Consider the following 27,033-nt stretch of genomic DNA (forward strand, 5'->3'; position numbering starts at 1 on the left):
GAGGATATTTATTCTTGATCGTCACCTTGTTCAGCTGTCTATAGTCAATGCACATTCGTAAAGAACCATCTTTCTTTCTTATGAATAAGATAGGTGCTTTCCATGGCGATGAACTGGGTCTAATAAATCCCTTCTCGAGAAAATCCTTCAGTTGTGCCTTTAGCTCTTTCAGTTCTGTAGGAGCCATCTTATAAGGAGAAATAGATATGGGTTCAGTGTCCGGTAGCACATCAATGGTAAAATCAATCTCCCGCTCCGGTGGAAGACCTGCAAGTTCATCTAAAAATACATCCGGAAACTTATTTACTACCGAGACGGATTGAAGAGTTGGGGGCTTTGCTTCAGTGTCATGAACTCGGACTAAATGTATCCCTTAGCAATCATCTTTCTTGCCTTGAGATAGGAAATAAACTAACCCCTTGGGGATGCTGTGTTACCTTTCCATTCAAGCACTGGTTCTCCCGGGAACTAGAATTGAACCAACTTTGTCCTGCAATCTACATTAGCGTAAAAAGAGGCCAACCAATCCATGCCCATAATCACATCAAAATCTAACATTTCCAGCTCAATCAAATCGGCTATAGTCTGATGATCACATACCACAATCGCACAATTTTTATACACTTGTCAAGCTATTACCGGGTCACCAACAAAAGTAGAGACTTCAAAAGGTTTGATCGGTTCAGGCTTCACCCTAATACGACCAGCAACCTAAGGAGTAATATATGACAAGGTAGATCCCGGATCAATCAATGCATAAACATCATGTGAGAATATGGATAATATACTTGTAACCACATCAAGGGATGACTCAAGATCCTACCGTCTGGCTAAAGCATAAATACGGGGCTGGGAGCCACCTGAATTAGATGCTACCCCTCTGCCCCTACCATTACATGCTGAAGCCTGGGGAGTCTGCCCTAAAGGGCGCACGGACGAAGAAGAACCTGCTACTAATCCTATGGGATGAACCCCACCTCTACCGCGCATCAAGGGACAATCACACATCATATGCCCAGTCTGTCTACAAGCATCTGAGCCTTGGCGACAAGGACCCGAATGTAACCTTCTGCACTGGCTACATCGTGGGACCAGTAGTCTCCTATAACTAGGATCTCCTCCAAACTGAGAACCCGAAACTCTCGAGCCTTGACCCTATCCTGAATAAATGGGGCAGTCAAATCTCCTGCCCGCAAACCGAGAGGTGCACTAGTCACCGACTGGCCTGAATAACTAGAATATGACTGCCTCTGACCCCCTCTATACTCGCTATTAGTACCAACAGATCTGGCCCTCTTACTCTGCACCAATAGATCTGGCCCTCTTACTCTGCCCTCTTTCGGCATTACGCTCACCTCGGTGCGGTCGCTGCTGCTCTTCTAAATTCTGGGCATGGGCCAGTATGCGGGAAATGTCCATCCCTTCTTGAAGAGAAGCTGTCAAACAATATTTGAACAAATGTGGCCCTAAGCCACTCACAAATCGATGTACTCTGTCTCCCATATCGGCTACCATAGTCAGAGCTGTCACGCCCTGAACCATGGCCTGGACATAACACGGCACTCGGTGCCTTACAACATGTGACCGAGCGAACCACATGGCTTGCTGAATCATCATGAGGCATAACATGAGCAGAATACGACATAAACATAATGAGCCTTAATAAACATGAGATTTCAAAATATAAAATAAAATACTTGTTTAAAAATATGAATATGGATTGTCATAGATAATGAGCCAAAGATGGATATACGACTCTGGACATCTGACATAACATAATTATCTAGTCTATGAAACCTCTAACATGAGTCTGAACTGCTAAACATACTTACTGGGACAAGGCCCCAGCATACCTTAAATGCATAACTATAATAGAAGTAAATAATGACTAAACCCCTAAAAATATGGGGCTCACCAAAAGCTGATACGTGGATGATCCTGTAGAGTAGATCTGTCGTCCTGTAAGTCCGTACCTGCATCGTGAAATGAGGCCCCTGGGCAATAGAAAGGGGACGTCAGCACATTGAATGCACTGGTATGGACATGAAATAACATGATAAGAGCTGAAACTAAAACTGGAGTCTGCTCATGAACATGAGTATCTGACATGAACATGAATGCATATATAACATGAGTAAAAGAATTTTAAGTTGGGAGAGCATTAATATAACCGACATGTAACCACCACGTTAACACGTGGCATCTGATCTCTGCTCGATCAGCTAAGCCATCTTGTACCTTGCCGGGGTACAAGACATGAACATGACATGAATGGATCCAAGTCCCTCAAAGGGAAAAACATGAAGGAATCATCCTAACTGGGCGGAGCGATCCTTATCCTACGGTGGAAAATGTAGTTTCAGGCTGTCTGAGACTTCTCGGTAATCTATGCAACTCCCAAAAATATGAACATGATATAGTTGGCTAAGAAGCCCATGATTTTCGTGAAATAACTTGTAAACAACTTGTAATCATGATTTCACGAAATAACTTGCAAACATGGTTTCATGAAATAACTTGTATTTAGCATTTATGTATCTTGAATCATGGCATGAAGATAATTATATAATACAATTGCATGAAAACTTGTAGACATGTAGGATATTCATGAAATAAGCATTTTTATTTAAAAACATGCATGCAAGAACCCATGGAATACGAGATATGGGTTTTCATGGATTACAGACAGATTCTCAATAATCAAAATAAAATATCAAGAACACAACAACGAGATTATATCACAAAGCTTAATATAATATAGTACATGGACCTAGGGTTATCATGAACATGGCTAGAACCCTAGTTTTTGGAGAACTTGCGTGTAATCATGGAAGAAGGGCGTGGGGAAGAACAATGATGTTCCTACACGTAGATAGAAATCATACATACCTTAGTTGCTCCAAAACTTGAAGAAAAGGTCTGAACTTTTGAAGACGAAACCAAAGCTTTGAACTTGAAACCTTAAGAAGAGTTTTCACTGATTTTTGTAGCTACTGTTCGTGGCTCAAAGGGTACTTCTCCGGACATCCAAATCCAATCTCCACCGTTCATATTTTATACTTATGTGTTATGAACACTCAGTTAAAATTTGGGCTCGATCCAACTGTTAGATTATCGGCAAACACCAAATTAATATGGCTAGTCGGAATGAAACTCAACAGAAAAATACTAGAGTTTTCTCCAACTTTTTAGAACTCTTGATTTTTATAGGATAATGGGATGGATGGATTTATTTTATTCTTTATAAATGATAAATCTTGTAGAATACAAAAGTTCTTGATTAAAATATTTACCTTGGAGGAAACCTTAGGAAACTATATTGCCAAACCAAATTCTTGAAGGTTTCTTGATTTTTCTTGATTGCAAGAATGAGTTTCTTGAAAGATTGAAGTGTCTAGGTTCTATAGGGATGGAGATAGAGAGAAAAATAATAGTCTCTTAGGGTTTATAATAGTGTTATGGATGTTTTTGCTTCATAAAATAATAAACTAGGGAGTCCCAATTCGAGTAGGAAAAGGCTAAAAATGCAACCCAAGATGACTCTCATGCTCCTCTCTACTCTTGGAATACACCAAGATGTCATCAATAAACACAATCACAAAAGAATCAGGGAATGGCCTAAAGATTCCATTTATCAAGGTCATAAATGCAGTCGGGGCATTGTTAAGCCCAAAAGTGTCACGACCCAAATCGATGAGCCGTGACGAGTGCCCGACCACTACTAGCCAAGCACTCCTATGCTTGCATTTACTTCTCACTGATTAACCTGGGCCCATACACAATCTATGACTGATCTTGACTCCTGAACAATCAACACAAGAAACACCATCTCGAGAACTCACGGCCAACACATACATATAAAAATAAATACTGGGAGTAACAGCACAAGCTGATTAGGCCGCTATATATAATGTAAAACAAAACAAGCGCCGACGAGGCTACGTAACATCACAGTTACATATCACTGTCAACAGACCTCTATAGAATGTAGACTGTAGAAGAGACAGGACAAGGTCCTATCATACTCATATATGTACATATCAAAATAGCATACCAAAGGGTTGTAGCTCCGGTCCAAATGGAGCTTGATGGCTGGAACTGGAAAGAGGCCCTACTGGTCTGGCTCACTCAGCTGGCTATCTGAACCTATGGGCATGAACGCAGTGTCCACAAGAAAAGACGTCAGTACGAACAGAGTACTGAGTTTGTAAGGAATGAATAGTAACATAGTAAGAGATATCGAACATGAAAAATAACATAATGAAAAACACATGGCATAACATAAGATAAGGGAGTAACCTGTACATCTGATTGCCTCTTGAGGCGGATACCATGCATGCTTAACTTTCTTTTCATAAAAACATTTCTCTTACACGTACACATAAAATAGAATTGCTGCGGGACGTGCAGCCCGATCCAAAAGCAAATCATTTTGCCGCGGAACGAACGGCCCGATCCATAAATATAATATATATAATAGTGCCGAGGAACGAACGACCCGATCCATTTAACCATATATCCCGCGTCCGGGCATCCCGCGTTCGGGATGATATCATAATATACCAACTGATCAGGTGGCTATGCGTCTCTAACGCCTCACCTTTCCCCATATCTCCTGTATACACACACACACTCTCTCTCTCACACAAACACACACACACACACACACACACACACACACACACACACATATATATATATATATATATATATATATATATATATATATATATATATATATATATATATATATATATATAAGTAGCATGCATAAGATCCCAAAGAATGCTATGACTCTATCGGAGTGACGTAAGGTCGGTAACGTCCGATTATATTATGAAATAATCATCATCGCTCTATCTCACCTTGAAGGAACAATTATTATAAAGAGAGACCAACAACAATGAATAAAATTGAGAAAGTTAAGAAAATAGCTCAATATTCTCACATCATCATTGATCTCATAACTTGAGACTTTTAACCATAAAATCATCATCATCATAGAAAATATTCTCATCTTTGACATCATCATTATCATTGTAAAAACATGTCTATCATTGTTGTCATAAGAGCTTACAAAATCATAAATCTCTGGTTCCGGAACATACGGACATTTTGGAAGAACTTTTATGGATCATAAGGAAAGGATTCATGCCTTTGAGTCGTGAACTTCTAGCATTTGGAATCAAGGTAGTCATGGAAATATATAGTTAAAAGACATAACATAGGATCATGCCTTTGAAAGAAAGGGACTAGCCTTAGCATACATGTTCAGCCTCCAACTACCTACGCTTATCCGTTCGTTCCCGCAAGCCTACATATAAGACCAGTCTTACTATGATTAGGCCCGTTGTTATATTCTTATCCTAAGCCTTTAAATAAATCTTTCTAAAATCTGCCGAAATTTCGGCAGCATCTCCTCTGTTTATATGCCTAGCCCAAAATTATAATTCAACAACCAACAGCAACAACAACAATACCAACATCACCCATAATATTCTCAATTTCAAAATATTTCATAAACATCCCATATGGTGTTTATCCCATATTCTCACCAACAAAATCATTCTATAATTATTTAACAACTCCATCTCCATAAATAAACCAAGATTAACATTAATAGCAGGAGATTCATACCTTTCTCTCGATAATATTGCTATATCTTCACTTCTCCACCTTGAGCTTAATCCACAACGCACCACTATACGATTTTGTAGTCGTAACTCCATGCCGTCTAGACCGAAATTTGGGAATTATACCTGATTTTGGCTTAAAAGTGGGTGTTGGAAGTTTGGGGAAATTTCCAGAAGATTAGAGGGAGTTTGGGTATGTTTGGTTGAAGAAATAAGGGGGATGTCCCCTTTTTATAACAGTCCAGGTTTTGCCTGGACCGACTTAAAATTTGCTCAGCACGATCGCGCTGCCACGTGGTGCGTTTATGCTGAGTTGCAAGGTCTTGCCCTGCGCGTTCGCGCCACCTTCTGGCGCGTTCGCGCAGGGTTAATTTCCTGCCCTGATAGCCGATATTAAAACACGCATAACGTTTGGTCCCGATATCGTATGAGTACCCACGACCTATGGTTGGAAAGATATTTCAATTATATACAACTTGTGTTTTTGGTGTTTTTCCAAATTCCAAACTTATAGTGGCGTTTTGGCCTCTTCAAGTTAGATCGTCCGAAAACACCTCCTTAAATTATCCTTTTAGAGGGCTTATGCCTATATTTGGCTTAAGGGTCCTTCTTAGGACTTGCTCAACTTCCCATGTACTACTCATCTAATATAATCTTCATCCTTATTCCTTGTATGACTTTACTATTCTTTGAGCTCATAATAAGCCGTAGCGCGAGATTTTTTCGGGGTGTAACATTGTTCCCTCCTTAGAAACATTCGTCCTCGAATGTTGTAGTTTGTAAACCCACGACATCATCTTTGATTTCCCAGAGCGGTTATCCTCCCCTTAGAGTCCGACTACCATATGCGTAAACTATAAATTGGGTCAGTCTCTTCTCGTTCCTCCTTAACTCTTTTATTGCATTCAGTCGACTTCTTTCGCTTCTTTGTCCTCATGTACATCATCAGAAAGTAACTAGTATCCCACTCTCGTTCTGCTTCTATTATCGTAGTTTTGCCTTGCCATGCCATAACTACCCATAGTTTTGCGAGTACTCCCTTTTTCTCACTCCTTGTTTCCCTCTTAGTGGGCAGCTACCTTTCTCATTTACGGTGCCCTCTTTTCATTTACTCCTTCGGTGCCATCTCGGGCTATCCTTTTTATACCCGTTGATCATAGATATACACTGTACCGACTCCTTGTAGCTCATTAGTCAGGCTCCCTAATCCTTTACATCCTTGTCACTATCTCTCTTACCCTTATATTCCAAATGCTTCTCTAACATTACTTTGTCGCTAGTGAGCATAATGGTTATGTTCCTTAAGCTATTCTCCCCAGTTCCTTTCCAAGATCAGTTATATCAATATCCAAATATGTATATACATAATGGTTCCACACCATCCTATTCGTATCGCTTGGGGCAATCTATAACCCGCGTTCAAACTAATTTCATAGCTCACAACATCTTTGAGCTTCTACCACAACTTTTTCTTTAACTTCCTTCCCTCACATCTCGCGATACAATCCCAAAAGCATAGGACTACGACAACTCTTCCATTGCAACTCTCTTTCTACACAAGTATATTTATCTTCAATTTTCTTGTATCGGCGATCATTTTGTCAGTCGTTATTCCTTGTTGGCTTTCCGGTGTGGCCTTCTTGCAATTGTAGTTGAGCACAACTATACGTTGATGGTTCATATAATTCCATAGCATATGCTCTTATGTTCAGTATAATTAGTGATCCGTGAGATGTTTTCCAATATCCGGTGGTACGACTCTCTTTCCATTCACAAAAGCAACGTTCTTCCTTCCTTCGAAAATTGCCAAACTACCAATCATTGTTCCTTTTGCTACAATTGTTATCCCTTCCGGCACTAAAATTCCCTTTTGTCGTCATCCTAAGTATCCTTTGGGTTCGTCATCCTCTCCATCATCCTCTGTGAATTTAACTTGGAGACCTTTCTTGCTCTCTTTATTACCCTCTTGGACATGTCGCTGCATACATAGGTATGGCGCAATTTTTCCCGATATGAGGGATTCAAACCATGGTCTAGAAATGTCGTAGCTCATGTTGTCATGAAGCACTCTCTTGAGTTGTTTTACATACTTTCTTCCTATACCTGCCTCTTGGCATATTTATTTCCATTTCGTTTCTGTTTTTTTTTTTTTTTTTTGTGGTACCTTCTTTATATGTCAATACGCCTTGAGCTTTGGCCTCGAGCTAATAAATTCCTTCTTTTGGAGCTTGGGAACGTCATAATTCCCTTCAAGTCTAATATGCTCTTCCCCTCTTTTTAAGGAGGTCCTTATACACCAATAGCCTTCGAGTATCCATCGTCTTCGATAATTATCTGCCGCCCTTCACGATCTTCTTAAGGACTGAATTCCTTAATCGTATGGTTTGACTTATCTATCTTTTTGCTAGTTACAATCTTATATTCAATCGGAATACTTATAAGGGTCAGTTCCAATTCCGATGCCTTTTTTTCCGTCTTTCCATACCTCTGTATTTTATGACTAATGATTTCCTGGACCGACAAGTTAATGGGGACATCGGGATTCACTGCATCCTTTATGAAGTGCTCAATTATAGCTTACTCTTTTTTTTGTCTCTTTTTCCCAACTTTGCTTATAACATCTCTAAAATTCCTCTTACCCTGAGTTCTCCTTCCATTTATGTCTATACCATACCATTTTATCAATATTCCACACCCTTCCATCCACTATCAATCCTGCCTCCCGTTTAGCTCATTTACTTGTAATTCTTCTTAATCACGCGGTTGTGTTGTACCTGTGCATCAAAGTTTTCCTAGTGTCCTGCTATTTCTTGCTCTTAGAACGGAATTCTTACAGTTTACACTCTCTCCATCCTCGTTCATCGAGCCTTTATCTATCTTTCTGATGCTACGGCAGGGTTGTCTTCTATGCATGTTCCTTACATTTCATTCTGTTTCCTCTATGATCGAATCTCTCGGTCTTTACAAGAATTCTTGTTCCATGTCATTAATTTTCTAATCAATTGTGTCGATCCATCATCCCCGTTCTTATCTCGGTGATTGATCGATTTCCTACAGCCAAATCGTTAAACTATCCTTCTTACTCTCGTGGTTAAAGATTTCCGGTTACTTTATTCCTAAATGCTCTCCTCTTCCTTCGATCAGCCCATTAGTATACCTTCCCTACTTTCATCCTTAACCTTCATTGGGTTCCTTCCTCCTCGAGCGCCCTTCTCCTCTTGTTATTTACAGTATCGACCCTGAAGTTCGTGAAACATTCCTTTAAACGTGTAAGTCCATTCTATTCTTAAGTCATTTTTTAGGAAAGCTTTTCCATGTCCGAGGTGATTATGTCTTCTTGGCCATGCCTTTATTTTGTCGATTACCTCTCAAAAACTGGGAATCCCTTAACATTGTTACCGAACTTGCTTATTCTTCCTCACTTCCCCTTCTTATTCGTGGTTACTTCCCTTTAGTCCCATTTACCAATATTTGTTCTTCTAATCTTGCACGTTCATCTCTTGTCCGTGCTACCATACCCTATTCCTTTCGCATACCTACTTTCAAAGTTTATCCAAATAGTCCCTTGCCTTGCACGTTATCCCTCTTGGAAACTTCACTCACTTACGACGTTTTGATCTCCTTACTTCCCGGATGTCATTGCATTAGGACTTTCCAAACCTAACATGTAGTGAAAATAACCTCAGCTTACCTGGTAACGTTTGTCACTTGAACTTCGCTACCCTGTTTGATTAATGCCTTCAATATATAGCAATGTCGGTTGCTGGGATTCACATATCGGTTGGTGCAGCCACATATGGAATGTTATACACTTACAATATATATATATATATATATATATATATATATATTGACTAACGCCTTGCTTACAAAGTATTTCCAAATACTATTCGAGCTTATCCCAATTCTAGAGCTGTGATGCGCCTTCCTTCTCCTTACCGGTCTAGTCCGCCTCATCCTTCATGATCTTTTAGAGTTTTCGACCACTCTGCATACTCCAATTCCCCTTAGATTACTCTAATTTCCCATTTGCCTCTTATGCCTGACTTTGTAGGAATCTTAGTACATTTCCTAGGGGTCACCCATCCTAGTATTTCTCTAACCCCAGCACGCTTAACCTTGAAACTCTGATGAAATTCGGTGCGTTAGAGCTAGTATGATCGTACACACCTTACTGCATGACCTTCATCACATAATCTAGAGCAAGTTGAAGTCTTAGTAGATTCCAAAACATTCTCGTAATGCATTTCCCTCCGAATTAGAAAGGATCTATTACCCTTCCGACTACACAAATACTATTTTGGCCTTTGAAATTCTCAACAATCACCTTCCATCTGCATGTAAGACTACTTTTCATCCCAAATTTCAAGACTCCAAATTGTGGCGAAAACACCTTGGTCGTAGTTACTTATAAATACTTGGTTATCGGTCCCTATAGGATTTTCGCTCGCCGCTATTAAGTAATAATCTACAGCAAATGCACATACATAGGAAATTCTAATAAAGTCTCATATACCTGTAGTTGATCAGTCCTTAGTCTGATCTGGTAGACTATCAAGTGAAGTGTGCTCTCCGTCATTGTCTACCCACCATCTGCTTGTCTGGCCTTCATCATCTCTCTCATCTGAGTCCGAGGGATATGGATAATCCAGCAACTCCTAGTTTACCGATGGCCAGGATAGAGGGCTAGAGTAATCAATAAGACTCACCTGGGTGGCTGGTCAAACGTAGTGCTCTGCCACAGGAGCAGCTGGTACAGCCTCGGGGATCTCCTCCTCCGGTGTCCCAGACGAACCCTCAGACGGGTTCGTGTCGTAACTGTCCCCTGTAGGGTCCTCCTCCCTGCAAGTCAAAAATTCTAGAGGAATCGTCGCTGGGTCCTCCGAGGGATCAGTCTCAATGGAACAACATGGTATCCTCCTGCTCGGTCCTGGAGCCTAGGGTCCTGGATCTACTATGGGGGCCTTCTTAGCACCCCCACTGCCCGAGGCTGATCTATTCATCTTTCGTCAGTCTGCACTTACCTACAGGAAAAAGGGGTCAAAAGCGATCTTTCCTAGACTCTGGCTCTACCGCACGATCTAAGACAGAAGAAAAGATCAATCATTCCTAAATGTCCTGAAGCCTCCTGTTTATAAGTGTGGCCGGCTTCATACCCATAAAAAGGACTCTACCGGACACGGTCTGTAGACAATCCTTAGTACGAACTGCTCTGATACCACTTTTATCAAGACCCAAACCGATGAGCCGTGACGAGTGCCCGACCACTACTGGCCAAGCACTCCTATGCTTGCATTTACTTCTCACTGATTAACCTGGGCCCATACACAATCTATGACTGAGCTATACTGTCTCCTGAATAATCAACACAAGAAACACCGTCTCCAGAACTCACGGCCAATGCATACGTATAAACATAAATACTGGGAGTAACAGCGCAAGCTGATTAGGCCGTTACATATGCGGTACAACAAAACAAGTGCCGATAAGGCTGCGTAACATCACAGCTACATATCACTGTCTACAAACCTCTATAGAATACAGACTGTAGAAGAGACAAGACAAGGCCCTGTCATACCCATATATGTACATATCAAAATAGCATACCAAAGGGCTATAGCTCCAGTCCAAATGGAGTTTGCTGGCTGGAACTGGAAAGAGGCCCTACTGGTCTGTCTCACTCGGCTGGCTATCTGAACCTATGGGCATGAACACAGCGTCCACAAGAAAGGACGTCAGTACGAACAGAGTACTGAATACGTAAGGCATGAATAGTAACATAGTAAGAGATACCGAACATGGAAAATAACATAATGAAAAGTACATGGCATAACATAAGATAAGGGAGTAACCTGTACATCTGATTTCCTCTTAAGGCGGATACCATGCATGCTTAACTTTCTTTTTATAAAAACATTTCTCATACACGTATACATAAAATAGAATTGTTGGGAGACGTGCAGCCCGATCCAAAAGCATATCATATTTCCACTGAATGAACGACCCGATTCATAAATATAATATATCTAATAGTGCCGAGGAACGAACGGCCCGATCCATTTAATCATATATCCCGCATCCGGGATGATATCATAATATACTAACTGATCAGGTGGCTATGTGTCTATAACTCCTCACCTTATATATATATATATATATATATATATATATATATATATATATATATATATATATATATATATATCGTATGTGTATATAATGTAAGTAGCATGCATAAGAGCCCAAAGAACGTTATGACTCTATCGGAGTGACGTACGTTCGGTAACCTCCGATTATATTATGGAATAATCATCATCGCACTACCTCACCTGGAAGAAACAATTATTATAAGGTGAGAAAACAATAATGAATAAAATTGAGAAAGTCAAGAAAATAGCTCAATATTCTCACATCATCATTGATCTCATAACTTGAGACTTTTAACCATAAAATCATGATCATCATAATCATCAAAGAAAATATTCTCATCTTTGACATCATCATTATCATTGTAAAAGTATGTCCATCATTGTTGTCATAAGAGCTTACAAAATCATAAATCTCTGGTTCCAAAACATACAAACATTTTGGAAAACATTTATGGATCATAAGGAAAGGAGTCATGCCTTTGAGTCGTGAACTTCTAGCTTTTGGAATCAAGGTGGTCATGGAAATATATAGGTAAAAACATAACATAGGGTCATGCCTTTGAAAGAAAGGAACGAGCATTCACATACCTGTTCAGCCTCAAACTACCTACGCTTATCCGTCCGATCACGCAAGTCTACATATAAGACCATTCATAATATGATTAGGCCCGTTGTTATATACTTATCCTAAGCCTTCAAATAAATCTTTCTAAAATCTGCCGAAATTTCGGCAGCATCTCCTCTGTTTATATGCTTAGCTCAAAATTATAATTCAACAACCAACAACAACAACAACAATACCAACATCACCCATAATATTCTCAATGTCAAAATATTTCATAAACATCCCATATGGTGTTTATCACATATTTCCACCAACAAAATCATTCTATAATTATTTAACAACACCATCTCTGTAAATAAACCCAGTTTAACATTAATAGAAGGAGATTCATACCTTTCTCTCGATAATATTGCTATATCTTCACTTCTCCACCTTGAGCTTAAGCCACAACGTGCCGCTATACGATTTTGTAGTCGCAACTACACGTCGTCTGGATCGGAATTTGGGAATTATACCTGATTTTGGCTTAAAAGTGGGTGTCGAAAGTTTGGGGAAATTTCCAGTGAGTTTGGTTGAAGAAATAAGGGGGTGTCCTGGACCGACTTAAAATTTGCTCAGCGCGATCGTGCTCGTCAAACAGCCCATCGATACGAGGCATAGCGTAATTGTTCCGAATAGTGACCTTGTTCAACTGGAGGTAATCAATACACATCCTCATGGTCCCATCTTTCTTCTTCACAAATAACACAGGAGCACCCCAAGGGGAGACACTCGGTTCAATGAACCCCTTGCTCAATAAATCCTGTAACTGCTCCTTAAGCTTTCTCAACTCAGCAGGTGCTATCCGATACGGAGGAATAGCGATAGGACGAGTGCTCAGATCCAAGTCGATACAGAAATCAATGTCGTAATCGGATGGCATACCCGGTAGATTAGACGGGAATACCTCCACGAACTCGCTCACAATAGGGATAGACTTAAGGGGTGGAGATGCAACAGTCATACCAAACTAGACACCCCTTACTTACTAACTTCTTCGCCCGAAGGAAAGAAATGATCGTCTTCAGAGCGGGACTTGGAGTACCTCTCCACTCAAGCCTAGGAATGCCCGGCATGGCTAAGGCGACTGTCTTAGCGTGACAGTCCAAAATCGCATGATTTTGAGTCATAGACCATTTTCTACAAGAGGTGGTCCTCCTATCGAGTTTTAGATACGTCTCAAATATCAAAAACCCTTCTAGTTCATCTTTGGATTTGGCTTAGCTCTACCCTAGGCATATGCAAGAGTGGGTTTTCGAAGTGACCTTGGACCCGAGCGGACTACTCAGGGTGAACCATTGTCAGCTTTTGGGTGACCGCACACCAACTCCGCATTCAACATGTTCCAAATAAAGGGTGTTTAGAATTGTTTAGTGAAGGCTAGACCACAAGCCCGCGTGTCCTCTTTGAAACCATGCTTTTGCCAGGAGTGGCGGAATTTATGATATGAAATGCATAACAGTTTATAATTGCGAAAAAGTAAACAAATAAGCAAATAATCACAATTCTATTACATTTTATTGAAATCCTTATGGTTAGAACCTAGAAAAACCCCAGCAGAGTCGCCATCTGCTACGGTTCACTTTTACACGGGTGCATAAAAGCTACTAAGAGGTTGTTGGTGCTCTAAATTAGATTTAGTATTTTTAGAGTCGCCACCTAATTTTATAATGGAAATTAGGAAAATCGGGTAAAAAGGGTTTATCAAACAAGAAAAAAATCCTTTAAAACCAGAATTCGAGGTAAGGGTTCTGGTGATCCCCTAGGGAAGGTTTTAAACACCCTAGTATTAAGGATCCGTAGAATACAGTTGACCTACGAGCTTCAATGTGTGATTATTGTAATTATTTGCTTAAAATGTTTATTTTATCGCAAAATGTCATGCTTTATCATAAATTCAAATTTCCGGCAAAAATGTCCCCTTAGGAAAGGGGGTTTTGGTTTCAAAATTCATGTAAGTGTTCAACTCACTTCATTTCCGAACCAAGACACACTCGAGATTTCTCCCGAGTAGAGTCGCTACTATTTTGGTCCTAATGATATGTGTTTAGTTCTTATAGGTTTTTTATTACTTATATAAAAGTAAGTGGAGTATATCTCCCTTTTATAGTATAAACATATATAAGAGAGTTTATAAAGTCCATTTTAACCCATTGAAGCTCATATACCAAACATATTCTAACACTAAAGCTATCTCATCTCCACATTGGTCCAAGTATAATTCCTCTTGTTTTTTGTTAGATTTTGGGAATATATCAGAAATTTCACGAAGTCTTTTTAAGTCTCAAATTCATTTACAACAATCCATTTGATTTTGAGAAGAATCTGATTTTTCAGTTTTTTGCACAAAAATAGTCCAAGTTAAGGGATGTCCAAATTGTTTCGCAGCCCATATTTGCCCGAGTTTTAAGAAGAAGCAGTCCATTTATTATTTAAAAGAGTCCCAAATGGGCTTAAGGCCCAAAATGAATTCATCTTTTTATCATCATGTTTCCAGATTTTTTCTAAAGGGCGAAGGCCCAAAACTTGTAACTTTAGTTCCATTTTTTCATAAATCATTTAGACCTAATCATATATCCGAACTAGTTTTAAACTTAAAGAAACTTATAGAAATTTAAGTGCCGATTTCATGCATGAGTTAGAGTTAGGAGAATTTGAAAATCATTTGAGGCGACTTCCTAATAATACCATACGTATTCCCTAAGTTCTACCATTCACAAGGATTTCAATATTATACAAGTATCTCTACAAATACACTACACATATATAAATAAAATGGAGAATAGTTTATGCTGGTGGGCCTACCTAAGCTACCAGTTGCCTATTTTCACCCATAGGTGGGCCTTCAACATATATTAGCTTCACGTTTCAACAGACTCGATCAAAGAAGGGGTTGGGCCTCAGGCTTAACAGTTTTTAAGAAAGAAGCGGTCGAAGAATTCATGCCATGCAACACAAAGGGGAAAGAAAAGGTAATGGATTAGAGGGGCATCTAGAACTTAAGTAATTAAACTAATAGAGTTTAAGAGAGATAATCACAAATAAAGACATATTTAGATGCGTATTAGAGATGTATTTATACTTGGTGGGATAATTAAACATGCAGAAAAGAAGACTGGCCCAGATGTAATTCAGACAGATACAAAATCAGGGAAAGGCCCAAGTATGCCCAGGCAAAGCCCAATGCTATATTGAAGAAGCAAATAAGGAAATGCAGGCCCAAACTTATATTTCTAAAATGTTCTTAAGTTAATACTTAACTATATACAGAATATACCATCTTATATACTTGCCAAAGCATGCATATATGTTGTACATATCGTGTATATTCACCTCAAACAGTCAACATAACACATACAGGGAAAGCCAAAATTAAAACACTATCTTCAATCAGACAATAATAGCAAACAATATGACAAGAAGCAGTTTAAACACACATCTGATCTATATGACTTAAAAAAAAAGCCTCAAACACCTTTAACACATAACAGAGATCACATTGTTTGTATTCCAAATGCACTCAATCAAATGCAATTATTGAAAAAGAGACTTCACAAGTTCAGTCTAATAGACCTACCAAGTTCCAAACTATTCGATACTGAAGTTGTGCATATTTTCTACATAGCCTCTATTAAAAATGAGTAACTCAGGTTTTTACATAGTCATTTAAGACTTAAATTATGACATAGCATATTCAGACTCCAAATTAACCAAAAACCAAGCTTCAGGTGTAAATGGATTAAGTGACAGGAGAGATGAAGCAAGCATATGGTGGTAGTCACTCAAACAGATTAAATAACATGAAGGCCAATCAATCATTCACACTTCAACAGAGATTTTAAAGGATCTAAAGGCATGGCACTTAGTCAAGACATGCAGAAGTTGACACCAAATAGCACAGTGGTTACATGTATGGTTCACACTCAGAAATGAACAAGGTTCACCGACACATAGGCATTAGACTTCATTCAGGTCATATCACATATTCAGTACATAAACAAGACTAGATAGAACCTTTTAGGAGTTAATTCATGGGGACAAATGACAGAGCTTAACTTGTTTAAGGTTGAACAGTAGTTTGATCTCTAACATTTACGGTTACAGACACATATTCATCCTACATTAGAACCCCCCCCCCCCCCCCCCCCATGGTTATTGAGTGAACTTGAATCTTACACGGGTTAAACATGACAGTCCCTTAAATCACCTTTTTAGTAGAAAAGGTACTTAATCAGGAATACTATATGTTTATAAATTGACTGAGGTTGAATTCAGACCCTTATTAATCCTGTTTAGACTAATCAATACCATTTGAACCTCACTTTGTCATGCTAGGACCTAAATGAACCAAATAACTCATACCAATGCCCCAACTTATCAGAATTAGCTTATAAACTAGCATGGAGACATTAAAGATACCATATCAGGCTCGGATAGACAACCTTTATCATTTAAAGTTATTGATCATGCCAATTTAGCCAACCTAACCATGTTTAAGTGTAAGTTTATGCCTAGGTGGGTTCGACAGTCCAAGTATAGATTGGTATTGTAGTTAAGTCTAGGTGAAACACATAAACAAGCTCATCACACTTAATCTGATAAGATAAGTCATATTAGGGCTGCAAGCTAACCTAGGAATAATTTTGATATTTATAAGGATCATTAATAGCAAACCAGACAAACAAACAGGTGATTGAACTTTCATTACTAGCACAATCTTTGTTAACACAGCAAATAGACATAGTCTAGAGTACCTAAGCCACTATTAGCAGCATGTTCTAGTCAAATAATGAAGCAGGCACTATTCTTAACCAAATTAGCATGATTTAAATAGTAGATAAAGCACATGCTAAACTCATATCAACAACAGAACCTCAACTAAAACAGCCAATAAAGACACACATGATTTTACTAAGCCACTATAACAAAAGGACTTTAACTAGAACAGCATATAAAGGCATATATAATCATACTAAGATACTATAACAACAAGATCTTAACAGCGTCTCAAAAAGGCATACATAAATATACTAACCTACAACAAGATTCTAACTTTAAAAAAACCCAACTAAATGCACCTTAAGCATGCTGAACTACTACTAACAGCCAATTAACTAAAACAACAAACTAAAGCATAGCAAAAATTAGCAATTAAGACTATACAGAAAACTAAAATACCTAAAGGAACAAAAGTTACCTTTCTTAGGTGCAGCCTTGGTCGAGAATGGACTTGAAGACTCTTCTTCTCCACCCAAATTGTTCAGCCACACGAAAGAACAAGAAAACTTTAAAATTTTAACTTAAATCAAATAGGAAAAGGTCTCAAAAATAGAAACCCTAATTAATTTGATTTTTTCTGAGTATATTGATATTTCAGTATGCTCAATCCTCTATGTTAAATGCAAATTGGGGGTTCTATTTATAGAACCCCAATTTCTCAAAACCCTAACTCAAATTCGATGTGGGAGTCTTGCAATTCTGAGAATTGCATCTCTTAATACCACATCTAACGGTTGGGAATCGAGTAAACAAGTAAATAAAGGGCCAGATTTGACTCGAACAAGGTCAATCCGCATGGTTCTTCATGAACCAATAGAAATTTTGGATTCAAAATCACAACACAACAAAACCCATTAAAGAAAATCAATCAATGACTGTTGATTTGCAGAAAAGGTAGAAGAGAGAGGGTGGTTATACTTTGTTTGGGTCGGGTCTTGGTGGTTTTGGCTGAGAAATGGCAGAGCAATAAATGCTCTTGCCATTATCGACCACACAATATCCACAACGCCAATGTGGGCCCTTTGAAATTGCCATTTTTAGCAATGTGACATCAAAAGAAAGAGACGAGGGAGGGAAGACACCTGTGATGGCTAGGGTTTCCTCTAAGGAAACCCTCTCTCTCTACTAAAGGGTTGTTTGGTTACGCACTGAAGGAAAGGGGTATAACCCCTTCCTTTAGTTTAGTGGAATGGGCCGGGTTAGTCTTTAAATAGAATGGGCCCGGTCGAGTTTAAAAGAAAGAGAGGGGGCAACCTATATACATATATATACAATACACATGTATATCTGTGTATATGTGCGTATATATAAAAGAAGATTTAAATACTTAATTAAACAAATGGCCATAATTAAGAAAACTAATGAAGTTAACCCTTCAATTAACAGCCAAATACAACTTAATTAAACAATTAGCCAAACTAATAGATATGGTTAATATGTAAAAGACTTAAATTGCAAATATGGCCTCAATTGACTTAAACCATGGAATTGGCTATTTCAATTAAGGCCAAAATTAACCGAATCAAACAATTAAGGACTAATTTTGTAATAATGACCTCAATTGACTTAAGCCATGAAGTCAGCTATTTCAATTAAGGCCAAAATTAACCAACCATTGATTATTGCAATCATGGCCACAATTAACCACAAAGTAAACAATTCATAAACATAACCACAATTAAACACTTAATTATTATGATTAATTTAAGAATTGCACCAATACAAATTTATTATGCAGGATTTAAAATTTGGGAAGTAAAATGATTAATTTATTTAACTTTTCATATTCCTTGAGTAAAACGGAGTAAAATGGTTGCTAACTGATTTTCTGCTATTTTTAACAATTAATTAAATAATTTTTTTAGATTACCTTCTTGATTAAACTTCGCAAATGCTTCATATTAATTATAAAAATGTGTAAATTAATTTATAAATGATTTTTAATATTATTGAAGTTATTTTGCCAGATGAAATGGCAAAATATTATCAATTTTTTTTATAAAATCATATATACTTACAAAAAGACATATTTCACTCCATTTGATATCTAAGGACTCTATGTAATTAAAATAAATTATGGGAGGTCAAAAATTAGGTGTCAACAAGAAGCATTTTTTTTGTTTACGCAACAATATGGCACTCCACAACCTAATGTTTGTGGTAAATATTTTTGAAGGCCTATCCATTCTTGAATGAATGGAAAAACTGGATAAGAAGAATCTTGATAAAGGTTTTTATTTTCTAACAGTTTCCAATAGGGGTGGGCATAAACACCGAAAACTAAAAAATTGGACCGAACCGAATTAATTCAGTTTTTCGATTTCGGTTTTTCGGTGTTTCGATTCGGTTTCAGTTTTTTTTAATAAAAAATTCGGTGTTCGGTTCCGGTTCACCGATTCTTCGGTATTTCAGTTAAACCGAAAATTTACTACATAATTTTTACAACCCTCAGATCATCCAACCCACTCCACTCTCTCAGGCCCAAATTAATATATCTAAGCCCATCCCTAAGACCCAAATTAATATATCCTAAGCCCTAACTTCAGTTCCTCACTTCGACACTTCCTCTCCTCTCCTCTATGGCTCTGTCTGATTTCTCACAGCCCTCACAAACCTAACTTCACTTTTGAATTTCGCGATCAGCGGCGGTCTCTCAAGCACCAGCAGCGGTCGGAGTTCACTTTCTTCCTCATTTCTTAATTTCTTAATTAAGGTAATTCGATTTTCTCCTTATAATTTCTTAGTTTGGTTGTTCTTTCCTTTTCACAAATTTGAACCTTAATTTCTTTTTTCACCGAACCTTAGTTAGTTTTGGATAAAGAATCACTGAATTTGTATTGGGTTGGATTTGTTTTAAATTCTTTTCCTTTTCAGTAAAGTTTGAATCTTTATTATGGGGTGTTAAATTTTCTTCAATTATCAGTGGGTATCTTTAGAATTGTTAAGAAAAGAAGAAGATAACATCTGTTCTTGCAGTTTTGGAGAAATCTGGGCAAGAATTGTTTATACTGTAACTGCTAGATTTTCTTTAGGTGCATAACTGCATATTTGCTGCTTCTTGTTTGGTTTTGTTGAGTGTTTGTTGAACTGCTCTACTGCTATAGAGCTCTATTTTTTTTTCGAAACTGGAAACCGTTTTCATAGATGGCGGATGAAACTAGACTAATGGCGGATGAAATTAGACTAAGTGCAGCCAGTTCAACAGATAGTGTACCTAATACAGATGATAGCAATGACAACTCACTTGTCACCTAGACCCAGGTAACAAAGAAAAGAAAAGAAATAAGATCTAGATCAGCGGTTTGGGATCATTTTGATAAGGCCGTTGTAAATGATATTGGTAAAGCGAGGTGTAGACATTGTAAAAATCTTTATGCCGCTATTAAAACTGTAAATAGGACAACGGGATTGAGACAACATATAACTTTGAGGTGCGTAGTATATAAAGCCAAGATTGAAACTTGCAGTCAGAAAAAGATAAATTTTGCATCTAAGGATGAGCCGCTTTGGGAATTTGATCAACAATTAATTAGGAGGGCTTTAGTTGAAATGATAATTACGAATGAACTACCATTTAGCTTTGTAGAAAAGGAAGGCTTCAAGAAGTTTATGAATGTAGCCCAACCTTTATTTCAAGTTCCTTCCCGTAGAACAATAACAATGGATTTTTATGAACTTTACGGCGAATTGGGACAAGATTTGAAGAAGAATTTTAGAGAAGCAAAATCAAAAATCTGCCTTACCACTGACACATGGACATCGTTGCAAAGAATTAATTATATGTGTTTGACTGCTCACTATATTGATAGAGATTGGATTTTGCATAAAAAAATTCTGAATTTTTGCCCTATCACTAGTCATAAGGGTGAGCATATGGTAGAGGCTATTAGTAATTTTTTGCTTTATTGGAACTTGGATAAGGTTTTTTCTGTTACTGTTGCTAATGCTTCTTCCAACGATGTTACAGTTAGAGAATTGTCTAAACAGTTAAATATGTAGGGAACTAATATAATGGATGGTAAGCATCTTCACGTGAGATGTATGGCACACATACTTAATCCAATTGTGCAAGAAGGTTTGAAGGAAATTGATGCTTCTGTCAAATGTGTTAGGCAAATGGTGAGATATGTTAGATCATCTTCGGCAAGAGGAAGTCACTTTAAGAAATGTTGTGAAGTTCAAAGGGTGGAATATTCTAAAACATTAGAGCTAGATGTGCCTACTAGGTGGAATTCCACCTACTTGATGTTGGATACGGCACAAAACTTTGAAAGGGCCTTTGATAGGTTTGATCTTTTTGATGAGAATTTTAATAATTATCTTTCTACTCATGTTCTTGAAGATGGAAGTGTTGTAGGTCCTCTCGTATGAGATGATTGGGTGAATGTAAGGAATGTGATAAAGTTTCTTGAAAGATTTCACGAGCTCACCGTAAAGGTTTCAGGTTCGAATTATGTTACTTCTAATGTTCATTTTGAGGATATATGTGAGCTTGGTGTACATTTGAAAGTGTGTTTAGCAAGTGAAGATCTTAATTTGAGTAAAATGTCTGAGCGGATGAGAGGAATATTTAAAAAGTATTGGGGTGATCCTGAAAAGATGAACAAAATGATTTTACTGCTTCCGTGTTGGATCCTTGTAATAAGTTTGTGTATGTTAGCTTTGGGCTTGAAGAGCTATTTGGGGAGGAAGTAGGAAAGAAAGTAAGAAAAGGAGTGTATGATTATATGAAATCCTTGTTTGGAGAGTATCTAAAAAATTATTCAAGAGAATTTCATCATAAATCATCTCCATCTACATCTTCTTCATCTCAATGCTCATCTGATGTATCTTCTAATTCTGACACCTCTTTGAGAACAAAAGCTTGGAGAACTAAGCTTCACTTGAAGAAACAAAAGGAAGATTATGGATGTGGGGGTGCTAATTCGGAGTTGGATAGATACATTAGTGAAGAACAAGAGCATGAAGATGAACGTATTGAGTTTAAGGTCTTAGATTGGCGGAATATAAATGCTCATAGATTTTTCGTTCTTTCAGAGTTGGCTCGTGATGTGTTGGCTATTCTGGTTTCTAGTGTGGCATCGAAATGTGCATTTAGTACAGGTGGACGTATTCTTGATCCATTTAGAAGTTCATTGACTCCCAAATATGTGCAATCTCTTATTTGTGCCCAAGATTGGCTTAGAGAAGAGACTGAACCCGTTAGTGTGGAAGAAAGTTTGGAGTATCTTGAGCAACTTGAACTTGGTAAGGTTTTATATTTTTTTTGTGTTTTTTAGTGAAAAAATCATATACTTATTTATGTTGTATGACATATTTGATTAAATTACCTTTAGAGATAGCAATTAGTGGAAGAGATCCTTGCATTGCTTATGTTTGATTGCAATTTGCTACTAGTGGTAAGTTCAACATTTTATTTTGTAGTTCTATTCTTTTATCTTGAAAGTTATATTCTAACTTTTGGTTTTATCTTACTTTTTATTATGTTCAAGTTCAACAATGCCTCCTAAAGCTCGCTCACATGTTTGGGAATATTTTGCGGTAGTTCAAGACAATGAAGAAGGGCATAAAGTAAGGTACATGACATGTGGTATTATACTTAAATATAATTCAAGAGTGAATGACACATGCTCCTTGATGAAACATATTGGGAAATGTCTTAAGCGTCAGCTAGAAAGGCAAATTCGCCTTCAAATTTGAGCTTATGTTTTGAATTTGGTGAATTTCGGACCAAATTCTGATTGCTAGTGTTGCGTTAAGACAATGGATTTAAGATGTTTTTGACAGCTAATTTTTTGTATTTGGAGGTAAATTTTAAGACATTTGTGTTGTTTATTTATGTTGTTTAGCAGTTTGGCTGCTGCTCATTTTAAGCTTATGTTATTTGTGTTGCTTGTTTTTGCCTTATACGTTGTTTTGCCGCTGCTGGCTGGCTGTTTTTATTGTTTTAAGTTGAAGGCTTTAAGCTGCTGCTATTGGTTTTAAGTTTAAGATACTGGTTTAGTTTTGCTGCTGCTGTTGGCTGCTACTGAATTTTATGTTGTTGGTTGCTAGTGTTTTTATGTTGTTAGCTTTATTGTTCCAAGTTCCAGAAAAAACAATATAGTGAGCAGGAGCTGCTGAATTGTTCATAAGGGTGTTTGACTGTTTATATTGTTCCAAGTTCCAGGAGCTGCTGCTACTGGTTTAGTTTTGCTTTATTGTTTCTGTCACTAGTCATAAGGGTGAGCATTTTTATGTTGTTGGCTGCTGCTATTATTTCTGTTACTGGCATAAGACAATATTGGACAATATTGCTCAAAAGAATTTTCCAACTGCTAGTGTTTTTATGCTACTGATTTGCTGTTTGTTTATGGACTGGTTTTGTTTAAGGCTGCCTTCCTACTGCTACTACTTGTTTAAGGCTGCCTTCCTACTGATTTGTGATTTGCTGTGTTGCTGCCTAGCTACTGCTCTGCTTGTTTTTGGCATCAGCCATAAGCTACTGATTTTTTTAAGGCTGCTGCCGACTGTTCAGAATAAGAATTGAACGTCAACATAATCTAGTACTTTGTCTAAAGTTTACAAGGATAGCCCATTTCAAACTAAGATATAAACATTGGATTGAATTGATCTTGTTATGATATATACATCCTGCACTGCAAGCACTATTCCTTTATGCTTTGGCTGAAAAAACTATTGATTGGTACATTCCTCACACATTTATCGTGCTGCCTGTTGCTAAAGAATGTGGATTGACCATAGCTATTGAAAAATCCTAGTTTAGAACTGAGGCATAGTGGTTGTTGTGTGAGTACCACTGCTTGTTAATTTCCAAAGGTTTTCTATGTTTAAGATTGAAAGGTAAGATGTAATAACTTTTCTCAAGCTGCAATGAATTGGATTATCAGAATAGATCAATTGCTGATATCAAGTACATGCATTCATGTATAAATTGGTCTCTAACCATACATGCACCACTATATATAAGACGTGTTCGCGTGTGAAACCTTTCTCAATGTACTTGACAGGTGTTGTCCCTTATATCTTTCTGCCACTTCTTGTTGGATGCTCGGCCAGACCTCTCTAAGACTCTATCCACTTCCTGGTAGAAGAAAAGATAGGAATAGTCATATCGTTTTCAAAACAATCTGGTTTCTAAAGTAGAAAATAGGAATCAGGTCTAGTCTCTGATGATATGGCTTCACTTAAGGCCACATGGTTGATACTGCCAATATCCTACCTTTGTTGGCTTGTCCAATATTGTCTTATGCCAGTTGGAAATGTCAATATATTGCAGTTGTTTAGATCTCTTATAAGTTCATGTGAAAATTGAATTCCGATGAATTGAAATAGACCATTTTGAATTAAAAAAAAAACATAAAATAGCTCATTTTTAATTAAAAAGAAAGTCCATTTTACAAGCAAAAAATCGAAACTGAACCGAACCGAACCGAACCGAATTAATTCAGTGCGATGTTTGGTGTCCACTTTCAAAAAATCGAAACCGAAAAACCGAACCGAAGTTTGAAAAAATCGAACCGAAGAACCGAACGCCCACCCCTAGTTTCCAATGCTCTTCTTCATCCGCTCCACAAAAGTTAAGATCGTCCAAAGCATGATACATGTCTAATACTTTTTGCTTTTCTAAAATTTCTTTCATCAAATGTTGGATGACTAGTGGTTCATCTTTGAATTTGGAGGTTTGAAATGTAGCCGACAATGCTTGCGGCATGACCAAATTATGCCCACGACATAATACCTCATAATCACACCTTTTTGAATATAATTCAACCCATTGGAGCTTTCCACCGCAAATCGAACTCCCTCAGGTTTTGATTGTCTATCGCCCTCAATGATGTGTCCAGCAACTTTTAAATCAACATGGATACAAAGAGGTTGATTTTCAAAGGTCCGAACAACACCATACCATTTTTCATCTGATAAATCTGTGTAACATCCTAATATATCTTTTTCAAAATAAGATTCAATTGTGTTTGTTTCTGTCCTACCATGGGGATTCCTTGAGCTACCTTCGCCTTTTTTCTATTTCTAAACCAACTATTGAATATAATATTTGTAGGCATTTTGAAAATGTGGGTTTTTTTTACTTCAATGAATACAACTATCGTTGTGTTTATAATGTCATAATTCCACCATGTATAACGCATCTAAAATTAGCGCTATATGTGTGTCATATAAAGTGGTATGTGTGCATTGTGTTGTCAATCAGTGTTGTAATTCAGAAACGTCATAAAACCACCATGCCTAACGCTTCTAAAATTGGCGCTATGTAGGTGTGTCATATAAAGTGGTCAAACGCGTGCATTGTGTTGTCAATCAGTGTTGTCATTCAGAAACGTCATAAATCCACCATGCATAATGCATGTAAAATCAGTGTTATACAAGTGTCATATAAAGTTGTCAAGCGCGTGCATTGTGTTATCAATCAGAGTTGTCATTCAGAAACATCATAAATCCACCATGCATAACGCATGTAAAATCAGCATTATATAGAAATAAAGTACCAGCGAGGGCTATGTAATGTAATTGACGAATAAATAGCAACCACACAAAATCGAGTTATTATGTGTGGGAATTCCGAGGTCACGGATGGATTCGTAGCATGTTTTTACTTGTGTTTGCATGTTTGATTTGTATCTGGGAGGTCCCGGATGGTAGTCGGGGTTTTAGATCAAGACTTTGGTAAAACCAGAAGATTTCTGGTGTCCGGTGACTCGTCCCAGAGGAGACTCTTCGCCCCTGCGGATCCGCCCTAGTGGGCTTTGGTCCGCAGGAGTGGAGGGCGACATATTAAATAAATTTACAACCCAGCGAATGGGAATCCGCTGAGGCTGGATTGCTGCAGCGGAAAAGGTCCGCCCAACGACGAATGCTGGACCAGAATCATTATTTTATTCCTAACTTCGAGTCATTAGTTCCATTCACCCAAAAACCAAAGTCTAAGGAGCATTAAGGGCGATTTCTAGAGATCTTGTAGTGGAATCATCTTGGGGTAAGTCCTTGAACCTTAACCTTGTAATTTATCTTTCCTTTACTAGCATCCATGGTAGTTAATGGCTATTGAGGGTGATGGGTTATAGAAACCTAAGTTGTTAATCATTACCCTCTAACCTAATTGATATTTGTTGTTCAAATTGCTACTTTTATCATCTATAATTGTGGATTAATAGATTCTAGGATTTAATCTCTCTTAGCTTCTAGAATCAATTCATGAATTTAGGGTTCTTACTAAATTGGGGATTTCGGCTATATTGAAGGACCAATTGTGGTCAGAACTACATAAAATTAAGGATAATGGCTAATGAGACAATGAGTAGTGTAATTTCACCCTTAATTTCTAGTTTTACCCTCGTGAGTCGATAAGGGTATTTTGGGTATTTTGAAATAATTCTCCACCTGTTTCTCTTTCTGATTAGTTGGCTTGTTGTGGTCATTTACTTACTTTGCATTGTTAACATTAGACTTCGATCTTTCTGAAGCATTTCGGAAGGGGAAAGCTCAGGTGGAGTAGTACGTGACTCCTGTTTGGCATTTGAGGTAGGTTACGACTTACTTTAGTTAGACTTTAATTAGTGAAACGTATGTATGCGTAGAAATGACGGGAGAAAGCATGATTAGGTTTCCGGACATGATATTGGGAGGAATATACTCTTAGGTAGGTATGACTTCTGATTATGTGGGCTTGTCGCCATTATTTTACGTATTGTGACATGTAGTGTGCTTGTTATTGCGATTTGAGTGATGTGAAGAGGTAGATTCATTATGATGATTGAACTCTATGCTAGTTACATTTTCCATGGTTGTTGTGATTTATGCCAGTCTTATTATGGCTTATGGTGCTTGTGATCTCCATAGCATACTCATT

The sequence above is a fragment of the Lycium barbarum genome, chromosome 11, assembly GCF_019175385.1.
Source record: "Lycium barbarum isolate Lr01 chromosome 11, ASM1917538v2, whole genome shotgun sequence".
Classification (NCBI taxonomy): Eukaryota; Viridiplantae; Streptophyta; class Magnoliopsida; order Solanales; family Solanaceae; genus Lycium; species Lycium barbarum.